Raw genomic sequence first — 14,128 nt, 5'->3', positions numbered from 1 at the left:
TGCCCTCTCACCCCAGACCAGCAGGTACATGGCAGCCAATCAGGAAGCTCTCCCCTGGACCACTCCCCTTCCCTATAAAAACCGAAGCCCTGCAGCGTTTTTTCACTCTGCCTGTGTGTGCTGAAGAGATAGTGTAGGGAGAGAGCTGCTGCCTGTTAGTGATTTCAGGGACAGTTGAAAGTTTGCTGGCTAGTAATCGTTTTGATACTGCTCTGTTATTGGAGGGACAGAAGTCTGCAGGGGTTTGAGGGACATTTAAGCTTAGGTAGCTTTGCTGGCTAGTAATCTACCTTCTACTGCAGTGCTCTGTATGTAGCTGCAGTGGGCAGCTGTCCTGCTTCTGATCTCATCTGCTGACTGCTGCAATAACAGTAGTCCTTGTAAGGACTGCTTTTATTTATTTTTTTGTTGTTTTACTACTACTACTACTACTACTACTATAAGAGCCCAGTGCTATTAGTCTAGCAGTGTTGGGGAGTGGGACTGGTGTCCCTGAAATCACTAACAGCTCTCCCCCTACACTATCTCTTCCAAGCACACACAGGCAGATTTTTCAGATACATTTTTGCCCTTGATCCCCCTCTGGCATGCCACTGTCCAGGTCGTTGCACCCTTTAAACAACTTTAAAATCATTTTTCTGGCCAGAAATGTCTTTTCTAGATGTTAAAGTTCGCCTTCCCATTGAAGTCTATGGGGTTCGCGAACCGTTCGCGAACCGCTCGCATTTTTGCGCAAGTTCGCGAATATGTTCGCGAACTTTTTTTCCGACGTTCGCTACATCCCTACATTTAAATACAAATTATAATGTTTTTGAAATTAACTTGCTGATTAAAATGAGAGCTTTTGACCTTGGGGAAGATATTTGTACAGTCCATTTCGAATCTCAGTCTGATGTAAAAGTCAAAAGAATGTCTCCTATGCAGTTTAAGAAACACATGTTAATTATCAACAGACATCAAATCTCAAAAGCAGGCTACAAAAATTAATAAAATTGTATCAACCACTAATTAATTGGAGACAGATTTGAGCCAAGGCACTACCCATCCCTCACAAATTGAAACCCCCACACTCCCCTACTCGCTATCCTCTGCCACCTTCAGCTCACACAATTTCATTACTCTTTCCAATCAGTTCCCTGCCGATCTGCACCCCCTCCCAAAGTCTTCTGCCCATAGTTTTGGCCCTCAGTGAAGATTTAAAGGGCCTTCACATGGACATATTCACTTAAAATGATACCCATCAGCATTATAAACAAGACAATAACAATAAAAAAAATAGCATTTATTATCTCCTTTAAGTACTGTTACTGCAAGTAAATGTCTTGTTTTTACAGTTCTTTTATGAAGTTAAAAGAATGCCTTATTTTATTAAATTAAAACCTCAATAAATTATAAGTAGCAGTTATTTATATTGTGAAAAAATTCAGAGCTACAGCATACACACAAAAAACAAAATGTGCAAATTGTAATTTCCGGCAAATGACTTCCTTTGGCTCAATTCAGGCTTCAGCGTGAACTATGACCCTGCAAAAATAATGATATGGTATCCTCTATTGTAATGAGTTGTATGAGTTGAATTGTAATCATATGGTAGCCTCTTACTTTAATGAGTTCTCTTGCAAAATGATAGTACGGTACTACAAAAAAAATGGCGATTAAAACTCAGTTCAGATCACAGTGATTCAAAATCATAAAAAACTGAATAATTGAAAATTCAGACTGTGGCAACTGTTTGACAATACAAAGGGTTACACCTGTGTCATTTGTGGTGTAGCAATTTAGTGTATTAGAGAGGTGTGGCTGGATATTTTTGTCACTTTCAAAGACAAATATATATATAGAAATAATTTATTAGGCAGTTAGATAAATATAGTCTTGTTTCTCCCTGTATTTCTATAGGGTCTCTCTCTAGACAGTGCTAGGGATGTAGCGAACGTCGGAAAAAAAGTTCGCGAACATATTCGCGAACTTGCGCAAAAACGCGAGCGGTTCGCGAACGGTTCGCGAACCCCATAGACTTCAATGGGAAGGCGAACTTTAACATCTAGAAAAGACATTTCTGGCCAGAAAAATGATTTTAAAGTTGTTTAAAGGGTGCAACGACCTGGACAGTGGCATGCCAGAGGGGGATCAAGGGCAAAAATGTATCTGAAAAATCTGCCTGTGTGTGCTTGGAAGAGATAGTGTAGGGGGAGAGCTGTTAGTGATTTCAGGGACAGATGATAGTAAGTTTGCTGGCTAGTAATCTGCTTGATACTGCTCTGTATTGGAGGGACAGAAGTCTGCAGGGATTTGAGGGACATTTTAGCTTAGGTAGCTTTGCTGGCTAGTAATCTACTGTTCTCTTTAAACAACTGCCATACGTTGACCTTGTAGGCATTGTTTGCCCAGTTTTTTTGGACGCAGCCACTGAAGCACAGTTGCCAGAAAAAATATGCCATATAAATGCTGAAAATAGTCATTTTTCGCCATACGTTGACCTTGTAGACATTGTTTGCCCAGTTTTTTTGGACGCAGCCACTGAAGCACAGTTGCCAGAAAAATTATGCCATATAAATGCTGAAAATATAAATTTTTTTGGTTGCAGCCACTGAAGCACAGAGGCCAGAAAAATTATGCCATATAAATGCAGAAAATATGCATTTTTTTGGTCGCAGCCACTGAAGCACAGTTGACAGAAAAATTATGCCATATAAATGCTGAAAATATAAACTTTTTTGGTTGCAGCCACTGAAGCACAGAGGCCAGAAAAATTATGCCATATAAATGCAGAAAATATGCATTTTTTTGGTTGCAGCCACTGAAGCACAGTTGACAGAAAAATTATGCCATATAAATGCTGAAAATATACATTTTTTTGGTTGCAGCCACTGAAGCACAGAGGCCAGAAAAATTATGCCATATAAATGCAGAAAATATGCATTTTTTTGGTCGCAGCCACTGAAGCACAGTTGCCAGAAAAAATATGCCATATAAATGCTGAAAATAGTCATTTTTTGCCATATACGTTGAGTCAACGTATGGCAAAAAATGACTATTTTCAGCATTTATATGGCATATTTTTTCTGGCCTCTGTGCTTCAGTGGCTGCGGCCAAAAAAACTGGGCAAACAATGCCTACAAGGTCAACGTCGTTGACCTTGTAGGCATTGTTTGCCCAGTTTTTTTGGCCGCAGCCACTGAAGCACAGAGGCCAGAAAAATATGCCATATAAATGCTGAAAATAGTCATTTTTTTGGTCGCAGCCACTGAAGCACAGTTGCCAGAAAAATTATGCCATATAAATGCTGAAAATATAAATTTTTTTGGTTGCAGCCACTGAAGCACAGAGGCCAGAAAAATTATGCCATATAAATGCAGAAAATATGCATTTTTTTGGTTGCAGCCACTGAAGCACAGAGGCCAGAAAAATTATGCCATATAAATGCAGAAAATATGCATTTTTTGGATGCAGCCACTGAAGCACAGTTGCCAGAAAAAATATGCCATATAAATGCTGAAAATAGTCATTTTTTGCCATACGTTGACCTTGTAGACATTGTTTGCCCAGTTTTTTTGGTTGCAGCCACTGAAGCACAGAGGCCAGAAAAAATTAAACCAGTAGGGTTTGCACCCTAGTTTGTAACGGTGGCGGAGGGAGGAGGAGGACGCTAAAGGACAGCTGTGTGTGGAGTCATGAGGCTTGAAGAGAAGGACAGCTGCATAGAAGTCAGAACAAGTCTTCCGGCGTGCAGTAACCCTCCGAGATCCACCCCTCATTCATTTTAATAAAGGTCAGGTAATCGACACTTTTGTGACCTAGGCGAGTTCTCTTCTCAGTTACAATCCCTCCTGCTGCACTGAAGGTCCTTTCTGAGAGCACACTTGAGGCTGGGCAAGACAAGAGGTTCATGGCAAATTGTGACAGCTCTGGCCACAGATCAAGCCTGCGCACCCAGTAGTCCAGGGGTTCATCGCTCCTCAGAGTGTCGATATCTGCAGTTAATGCCAGGTAGTCCGCTACCTGCCGGTCGAGGCGTTCTTTGAGGGTGGATCCAGAAGGGTTGTGGCGCTGCCTTGGACAGAAAAACATTTGCATGTCTGACGTTACAGACTGGCCAAAGGGCTTTGTCCTTGCAGGTGTGCTCGTGGCAGGATTACTGGCACCTCTGCCCCTGGAATGTTGATGAGTTCCTGAAGTGACATCACCCTTAAAAGCATTGTACAACATGTTTTGCAGGCTGGTTTGTAAATGCCGCATCTTTTCGGACTTGTGGTATGTTGGTAACATTTCTGACACTTTATGCTTGTACCGAGGGTCTAGTAGCGTTGCGACCCAGTACAGGTCCTTCTCCTTAAGCCTCTTGATACGGGGGTCCTTCAACAGGCATGACAGCATGAAAGACCCCATTCTCACAAGGTTGGATGCAGAGCTATCCATCTCCGCTTCCTCATTATCAAGGACTGCATCATCCACGGTCTCCTCCCCCCAGCCACGTACAAGACCAGGGGTCCCCAAAAGGTCACCACTAGCCCCCTGGGAAGCCTGCTCCTGTTGGTCCTCCTCCTCCTCCTCCACAAAGCCACCTTCCTCCTCTGACTCCACTTCTGGCACCTCTCCCTGCGTTGCAGCAGGTGCCTGGGTTCGTTCTGGTGATTCCGACCAGAAATCGTGCGCTTCCAGCTCCTCGTCACGCTGGTCTACAGCCTCATCTGTCACTCGTCGCACGGCACGCTCCAGGAATAAAGCGAAGGGTATTAGGTCGCTGATGGTGCCTTCGGTGCGACTGACCATATTTGTCACCTCTTCAAAAGGTCGCATGAGCCTGCAGGCATCGCGCATAAGCACCCAGTAACGGGGGAAAAAATCCCCAGCTGTGCAGATCCAGTCCTACCACCCAGTTCAAAAAGGTACTCGTTGACGGCCCTTTGTTGTTGCAGCAGACGTTCCAACATAAGGAGCGTTGAATTCCAGCGAGTCTGGCTGTCAGAAATCAAATGCCTGACTGGCATGTTGTAGCGCTGCTGAATGTCAGCAAGGCGTGCCATGGCTGTGTAGGAACGCCTGAAATGGGCCGACACCTTTCTGGACTGGGTGAGAACGTCCTGGAATCCTGGGTACTTGGAGACAAAACGTTGGACTATTAAATTTAACACATGTGCCATGCAGGGCACATGTGTTAAATTGCCTAGTCTCAACGCTGCCAACAGATTGCTTCCATTGTCACACACCACTTTTCCGATCTGCAGTTGGTGTGGGGTCAGCCACCGATCGGCCTGTGACTGCAGAGATGACAGGAGTACAGATCCGGTATGGTTTTTGCTTTCCAGGCACGTCATCCCCAAGACAGCGTGACAACGGCGTACCTGGCACGTCGAATAGCCTAGGGGGAGCTGGGGGTGCACAGGTGTGGAGGAGGAGAAGGAGGACCCAGCAGCAGAGTAAGAAGAAGAAGAAGACGAGGTAGAGAGCGATGGAGGAGTAGAGGTGGTGGCAGAACCGCGTGCAATCCGTGGCGGTGACACCAACTCCACTGTTGTTGTTGAGCTACCCATTCCCTGCTTCCCAGCCATTACCAAGTTCACCCAGTGGGCAGTGTAGGTGACATACCTGCCCTGACCATGCTTGGAGGACCATGCGTCAGTAGTCATATGGACCTTTGGCCCAACACTAAGTGACAGAGATGCGGTAACTTGGCTCTGCACATGTTGGTACAGGTGTGGTATTCCCTTTTTAGAAAAAAAATTGCGGCTGGGTACCTTCCACTGCGGTGTCCCAATTGCTACAAATTTGCGGAAGGCCTCAGAGTCCACCAGCTGGTATGGTAAAAGCTGGCGGGCTAAGAGTGCAGACAAGCCAGCTGTCAGACGCCGGGCAAGGGGGTGACAGTCAGACATTGGCTTCTTACGCTCAAACATGGCCTTCACAGAAACTTGGCTGGTGGCAGATGACTGGGAATGGGAACAGGTGGTCAAGGTGGAAGGCGGAGTGGAGGGTGGTTCAGACGGGTCAAGGAGAGCAGAGGTAGAGCAGTAAGATGCTGGACCAGAAGGAGTGTGGCTTTTAGTTTGCCTGTTGCCTTTGAGGTGTTGCTCCCAAAGTGCTTTGTGCTTGCCGCTCATGTGCCTTCGCATAGAAGTTGTACCTATGTGGCTGTTGGGCTTACCAAGGCTCAGTTTCTGACTGCACTCATTGCAAATTACAATGCTTTTGTCAGAGGCACACACATTAAAAAAATCCCACACTGCTGACTTTTTGGAAGTGTGCGATCTGGCGGTAACAGTAGAAGTTGGCGGAGTTGGCGGTATTGGCGGCAATGGCGGGTGCGTTGGCCGGCTGAACACAGGTGCCGATACATGTTGTTGCCCTGCTGATCCCTGCGGGCTGTCCTCCCTGCTTCTTCTAAGTCTTATTCTCCTACTGCCTCTCTGACTCTCCGTCTCTCCATCTGAACTACCCTCCTCTTGCTCTCTTCTACTAGGCACCCACAAAACATCAATCTCCTCATCATCATTCTCCTCAGATGCATCAATTTCTTCTGACACATCACAGAAGGAAGCAGCAGCGGGGACCTCCTCCTCATCACTCATTATGTCCATCTCTATCGTGTTCTCTGCCAGAATTAAATCTGGTGTAAGGTCCTCATCTCCTTCATCTTCTTCTGGCAATAATGGTTGCGCATTACTCAGTTCAAGAAACTCATTGGAAAATAACTCCTCTGACCCCAGTGAAGAAGGGGCACCGGTGGTGGAGGAAGTGTTACGTGGGGTGGCCATAGCAGTGGAGGATGAGGAGGATGTTGTGGTAAAGTTAGAAACGGTAGAGGATGGGGTGTGCTGTGTAAGCCAGTCAACTACCTCTTCAGCATTTTGGGAGTTCAGGGTCATTGGCTTTTTAAAACTGGGCAATTTGCTAGGGCCACAGGATTGCATAGCAGCACGGCCCCTAGCACGGCCTCTGCGTGGCGGCCTGCCTTTGCCTGGCATTATTTTTAAAAAAACAACAACAACAACAAAAACTCAGTTGGTTTTTCTGGAAACGATAATACACACAGCTAGATGGCGGGTTGAAGAAAACACTGTGCAAATAATGCCTACAAAGTCAACGTATACACTACTACAGCGGTGGATACGGATTACGTAAAATATATGAATGCTGCTTGAAAAAAAGTAACTCAAGTGGTTTTTCTAGAGACGATAATATTATCAATATTTAGACAAAATGTGAACAAGCTCACACAGCTCGATGGCGGGTTGAAGAAAACAGTGTGCAAATAATGCCTACAAGGTCAACGTATACACTACTACAGCGGTGGATACGGATTACGTAAAATATATGAATGCTGCTTGAAAAAAAGTAACTCAAGTGGTTTTTCTAGAGACGATAATATTATCAATATTTAGACAAAATGTGAACAAGCTCACACAGCTCGATGGCGGGTTGAAGAAAACACTGTGCAAATAATGCCTACAAGGTCAACGTATACACTACTACAGCGGTGGATACGGATTACGTAAAATATATGAATGCTGCTTGAAAAAAAGTAACTCAAGTGGTTTTTCTAGAGACGATAATATTATCAATATTTAGACAAAATGTGAACAAGGTCACACAGCTCGATGGCGGGTTGAAGAAAACAGTGTGCAAATAATGCCTACAAGGTCAACGTATACACTACTACAGCGGTGGATACGGATTACGTAAAATATATGAATGCTGCTTGAAAAAAAGTAACTCAAGTGGTTTTTCTAGAGACGATAATATTATCAATATTTAGACAAAATGTGAACAAGCTCACACAGCTCGATGGCGGGTTGAAGAAAACAGTGTGCAAATAATGCCTACAAGGTCAACGTATACACTACTACAGCGGTGGATACGGATTACGTAAAATATATGAATGCTGCTTGAAAAAAAGTAACTCAAGTGGTTTTTCTAGAGACGATAATATTATCAATATTTAGACAAAATGTGAACAAGCTCACACAGCTCGATGGCGGGTTGAAGAAAACACTGTGCAAATAATGCCTACAAGGCCAACGTATACACTACTACAGCGGTGGATACGGATTACGTAAAATATATGAATGCTGCTTGAAAAAAGTGACTCCGGTGTTTTTTCTGGAGACGGTAATATTATGGATATTTAGACAGAATGGGAACAAGGTCACACAGCTCGATGGCGGGTTGAAGAAAACAGTGTGCAAATAATGCCTACAAGGCCAACGTATACACTACTACAGCGGTGGATACGGATTACGTAAAATATATGAATGCTGCTTGAAAAAAGTGACTCCGGTGTTTTTTCTGGAGACGGTAATATTATGGATATTTAGACAGAATGGGAACAAGGTCACACAGCTCGATGGCGGGTTGAAGAAAACAGTGTGCAAATAATGCCTACAAGGCCAACGTATACACTACTACAGCGGTGGATACGGTATTCAAATCAATTCAGTAAGGTGCCACACTCACACAGGATCGCCTTTTGCAGCGTCGGGTGCACAGCTGTATTCCTCTCTGCCCGAGGAGAAATTCCAACGAAAAACAATAATTCCAGCAGCACTCCGATGTGTGAATCAAAGGTTATTTATTTATGCCATTAGCAGAGCGACGTTTCGGGCTATTCCAGCCCTTTATCAAGCCATTACAGCGGTGGATACGGATTACGTAAAATATATTATGGCTGCTTGAAAAAAGTGACTCCGGTGTTTTTTCTGGAGACGGTAATATTATGGATATTTAGACAGAATGTGAACAAGGTCACACAGCTCGATGGCGGGTTGAAGAAAACAGTGTGCAAATAATGCCTACAGGGCAAATAATGCCTAAAAGGTCAACTTATACACTACTACAGCGGTAGTAAAATAAAAAAAAGTAAAATAAAAAAAAAATGAATATTAAAAAAAAAAATTAAAGTTGGTGCTGCTGAACTACTAGGAGCAGCAGATTAGCACACCAGTCCCACTCCCCAACACTGCTAGACTAATAGCACTGGGCTCTTATAGTAGTAGTAGTAGTAGTAGTAGTAAAACAACAAAAAAATAAATAAAAGCAGTCCTTACAAGGACTACTGTTATTGCAGCAGTCAGCAGATGAGATCAGAAGCAGGACAGCTGCCCACTGCAGCTACATACAGAGCACTGCAGTAGAAGGTAGATTACTAGCCAGCAAAGCTACCTAAGCTTAAATGTCCCTCAAACCCCTGCAGACTTCTGTCCCTCCAATAACAGAGCAGTATCAAAACGATTACTAGCCAGCAAACTTTCAACTGTCCCTGAAATCACTAACAGGCAGCAGCTCTCTCCCTACACTATCTCTTCAGCACACACAGGCAGAGTGAAAAAACGCTGCAGGGCTTCGGTTTTTATAGGGAAGGGGAGTGGTCCAGGGGAGAGCTTCCTGATTGGCTGCCATGTACCTGCTGGTCTGGGGTGAGAGGGCAAAAAAAAGCGCCAACAATGGCGAACCCAAAATGGCGAACGTCGCGCGACGTTCGCGAACTTCCGGCGAGCGCGAACACCCGATGTTCGCGCGAACAAGTTCGCCGGCGAACAGTTCGCGACATCTCTAGACAGTGCTACTCTGTATCAAAGCAAATTATCAACTTTATTCTTGGCATTCATGGTTTATTTTTAAATTTAACCGTGTATTTAAATGTTTTTCAAAAATGTACGAGAAGATTCAGTTGCTGGTGCCTTACCTCTCTTGTGTTTGAAGCAGTTCAAGGGGTGCCATTTTCAAAAAAGTGTAGGGCACAAGAGTGCAAAATGCCTGATGCTGGTTGCTCATTTTTTTAAGTTTGCACCCTACCCTGCAGTTTGTAAATAATCACTATGCTGTGTTTGTAATTAAACAGTCCAATATCAAATGCAAATGCTCCAGTGTCAATACTTTATTAACCTGCTAATGAGCAATCTGATCTCTGAAGATTACTTGAAGGTGTAATGCACTGCTGCTTTGCCTGTCTACCTGTCTACATTTCTCATGTATTAGCTAATTAACTCTTCTCATTTACTAACCTAGCATGACTTTTCCTCTGCAAAATGATGATCAGCTATTTGTCACACTAGATTAAGAAACTTAAGAGCAAAATGACTGCGATATTACTGTTCATACACACCTCCTGCTGTAACCTCATTTGAACAATATTTCACTTAGATAAATTGTTGCTATTTTCATAATGAAACAGCATTTATCAAAATGAGGTACATATAACCTTAAGAAGTCCTTTAGAATATTCTCATGACCATGTCTGGAAAAATAATAAAATATATATTGGGTTTTTCTTTCCTTTTTTTTCAGATTAAATACCTGTAATTAGTGATGGGCGAATTTATTCGCCAGGCGCGAATTCGCGGCGAATTTGCGCGATTCGCGCCGAGCGAATAAATTCACGAAACGCCCGCGAAAATTCGCGGCAAAAATTCGCCGGCGTCAAAAAAAAAAAAATTTCCGAAGAAAGTCGCCGGCGTCAAAAACGGGCGCCGGCATCAAAAATGAGACGCCGGCGCCGTTTCGCGAATTTTTCCGCCGTTTCGCGAAATTCGCGAATTTTTCGGCGAAGTGAAACGGCGCAAATTCGCCCATCACTACCTGTAATAAATACAGATAAAATGGATGCACAGGGATACAACAGACACGGCAAAAACATCACTGCTACTAACCTGACCAGCAAGCAAATCTACTGGCCCATGCACTTATTTAATTTGTTTACAGGCATCTCCTTTTGTTCTTAAAGGGGTTTTCTCTAGAAGGTCTCAACTTTAACTTTCTGTGCTGTCCTAATGCTTGTCATGTTGGTGCAGATTTTCAATTCGGTTTCATCTTTTTCTGACCAAACTGTAAAAACATTGGCTGCTGTGTTGCTACTGGAAAAAACAAGACACAGAGAAAAAGAAAAAAGATTGATCAATGCACATTCCCTGGTCACCTGTCGCATAAGTAATTTATGCAGATGCATCTATTTAGAAAATTATGATCATAAAATTGATAAGCCACCACACCACGTCAAGGTAAAAACCATAGGGCGGTCTCTAACTATTTACCTCTGATCATAATACTGAGATGCTAAAACCTCCTGGCATAACAGCATTACCTGAAATAAAGGTTTCCCGACCTAGGCATTGGTTTCAATCATAGGGCTTAGTCCTCCCCCGCCATTAGCTTTCAAAGGGGAGAGATAACCTAGACCCCAGCATTGGTTCCATGAGATTAATCCTCCCCTGCTTGTGGCTTTTAAGAGAGAGAAACTGCCCAGACCAACACCTGGAAAAAACAAATTGGTAGATCTACTTATGTCATGATCATGCCTCATTATAGGTCCCTGGTAAGGTCTCATCTGGAGTATGCAGTGCAGTTTTGGGCTACAGTCCTTAAGAGGGATATAAAGGAGCTGGAGAGAGTGCAGATACGTGCAACTAAATTGGTTAGAGGGACGGAAGACTTAAATTATGAGGGTAGACTGTCAAGGTTGGGGTTGTTTTCTCTGGAAAAAAAGTGCTTGCAAGTGGACATGATTACACTTTACAAGTACATTAGAGGACATTATAGACAAATAGCAGGGGACCTTTTTACCAAGAAAGTGGATCACCGTACCAGAGGCCACCCATTTAGACTAGAAGAAAAGAACTTTCATTTGAAGCAACGTAGATGGTTCTTCACAGTCAGGACAATGAGGTTGTGGAATGCACTGGCTGGTGATGTTGTGATGGCTGATTCAGTTAATGCCTTTAAGAATGGCTTGGATGATTTTTTGGACAGACATAATATCAAAGGCTATTGTGATACTAAGCTCTATAGTTAGTATAGGTATGGGTATATAGAATTTAATTAAAAGTAGGGAGGGGTGTGTGTATGGATGCTGGGTTTTCATTTGGAGGGGTTGAACTTGATGGACTTTGTCTTTTTTCAACCCAATTCAACTATGTAACTATGTAACCATGCAAAAGTCCAATTTAAAAAAAACCAGACTGACTAAGGATCCCCTTTTACATGTACATTGTGCCACCAGCAAACTCAGAAATATACACTATACAAACTAGAAAAGATACAATGTACTGAGCTGAAGGATACACAAAGAGGTTATTATCACTATGCAAGAAGATGGGACTTCTAGAGCACAGCATTCAGCTACAATTTTATGGGCGGCAAGAGCACAAAGCCTTCACTCTTATTGTTTCTAGATGCTTTGTAGTTGTAGTAGTGTTTGTATATTCTTCAGTGCTACTTAGTATTTATTGTTTGTATGTGCTGCTTTTGATATTGTCTTGTATTTGAACGAGCACAGTAATAAAAAAAACACCTGCACCCTCTCTCTTTTCTAGGTTGGTTCCCTGTGTGAAATGAATGCAGTTGTTATATAAAGATCTAAAACATAACGATAAAACAATGTAAGTATAAAATAAAAAATTATAAAAGTACATTACATTTTTAAAAATAGTATACCTCTTTGAATTGTTTCACATAAAACTGAAGCAGAATATAGTGTGTGAAGGAAAGTACAGTTTGCAAGAAAACATAATTAGATTAAAAGATCACATGGCCCAAAAGACCTAATTCTTTTTCAGTTAATTATATCTAAATGCTAATGGCCAAATGGTAAATAGAAAGGAACAATTTTTACTGTGGCATAATAACATAATTACTTCCCTATCCAAAATAAGCATGGAGAGAGAGTTAGCAACACCTGCTAACAGTCCTAAAAGTGTACAGAGAATAAACATTGGAGGATTAACTTTGGCTTCAGTCCTGGGTTTAGCCCACCCTGTCCTATACACCCCACAACCTGCCCCAGCTCCACTCCTGATCCACCAAAGCTGGCCCTGACCCTGCTGAGCCCCCTAAAAACAATGGGTCCCATTTTATGGTAATCCACCACAATATACCACACTGCATCTGTTTCTTGATATGTTGTAGCTGTAATATTTGTGTCTACTATGCTATAGTTCTTATTGTTTATATGAGTAGATTTGATATGTATTGTATTTGAATGCTAGAGAGGAAAGGGGGAAACTCACATGTCCTTGTCCATGGAGCCACTCCTCCATTGTGCAAATGCGTTGTTATTGTTACTTTTTATTACTGATCCTTCTATTCAGGCTCTTTCCTATTCATATTCCGGTCTCTTATTCAAATCAATGCATGGTTGCTATTGCAATTTGGGCCCTAATTACCAGATTGCTTAAAATGCAAATTGAAGAGCTGCTGAATAAAAAGCTAAATAACTCAAAAAAACGTCAATAATGAAAAGTGTAAAATAAATTGCAAATTAGCACAGAATATCCCTCTCTACATCATACTAAAAGGTGAACAACCCCTTTAAATGATTGACAATGTTGATATGACCATAGGAATTAATACTCTCAGGTTACTTGCCATTTCCTGCACAAAGCTCAAAGAAGTCTACAAAGTACTTGTTATTGATTGCCAGAAAACTTATCACCCCAAAATAGAAAGATTCATTACACTTTTTATGGTAATTGTGTTGTTACTTCCTTTCTGGGTAAAAATCACTTTGTAAAGTGAATGTGTTACAAACTACAGCTATTTGTGCTTGCTACAGTATATCCCTTTTTTTATACTGGTTTCTACAATGAACACCCTTAAATATAATGAAAAAAATATATAATAATTGTACTTTTTTTGTATTCTCCTCTCTGCCCTTGTGTCATTCAGCTTTCTGTTTTCAACTTATAACTATGGTCTCAGTTTTCAATCCCCCCATCCTTTTTTTCCATCTTCCAGTTAGGTGCCATCCCTTTCTAAAAACAACTCCTTTTTCTCCCAGGCCACATCATATATTTCTCAATTACGGTACCCTCATCCCCTGACAGACCATATCTCCATTCAGTTGTGTTGTTATACTTATAGTTGATTTTAAGGTGAGCTCACACATATTGGATATAGACTGCAATTTAGGCATGGTTTTCTCTTTGATGCACATCAAAAATTCAAAAGATGGGTAGAAGTCTAAAACCTTTATAAATATTAAATGGGAAACAATGACTTTCCTTACACTTTACTACCATTACATTGATTTTTGGCATTTTAGACATGAAGTCTGGATGCAAATAAAATTTGAGCTAACAGAAAAGTAATTAAAAGTATATTATAAAAGCCTTTGTGTTAATATGCAGTTCTGTTGGGT

Source organism: Xenopus laevis, chromosome 2L, assembly GCF_017654675.1.
Source record: "Xenopus laevis strain J_2021 chromosome 2L, Xenopus_laevis_v10.1, whole genome shotgun sequence".
NCBI lineage: Eukaryota > Metazoa > Chordata > Amphibia > Anura > Pipidae > Xenopus > Xenopus laevis.
The sequence above is the reverse complement of the archived record's forward strand: the minus strand, read 5'-3'. Positions refer to the sequence as shown.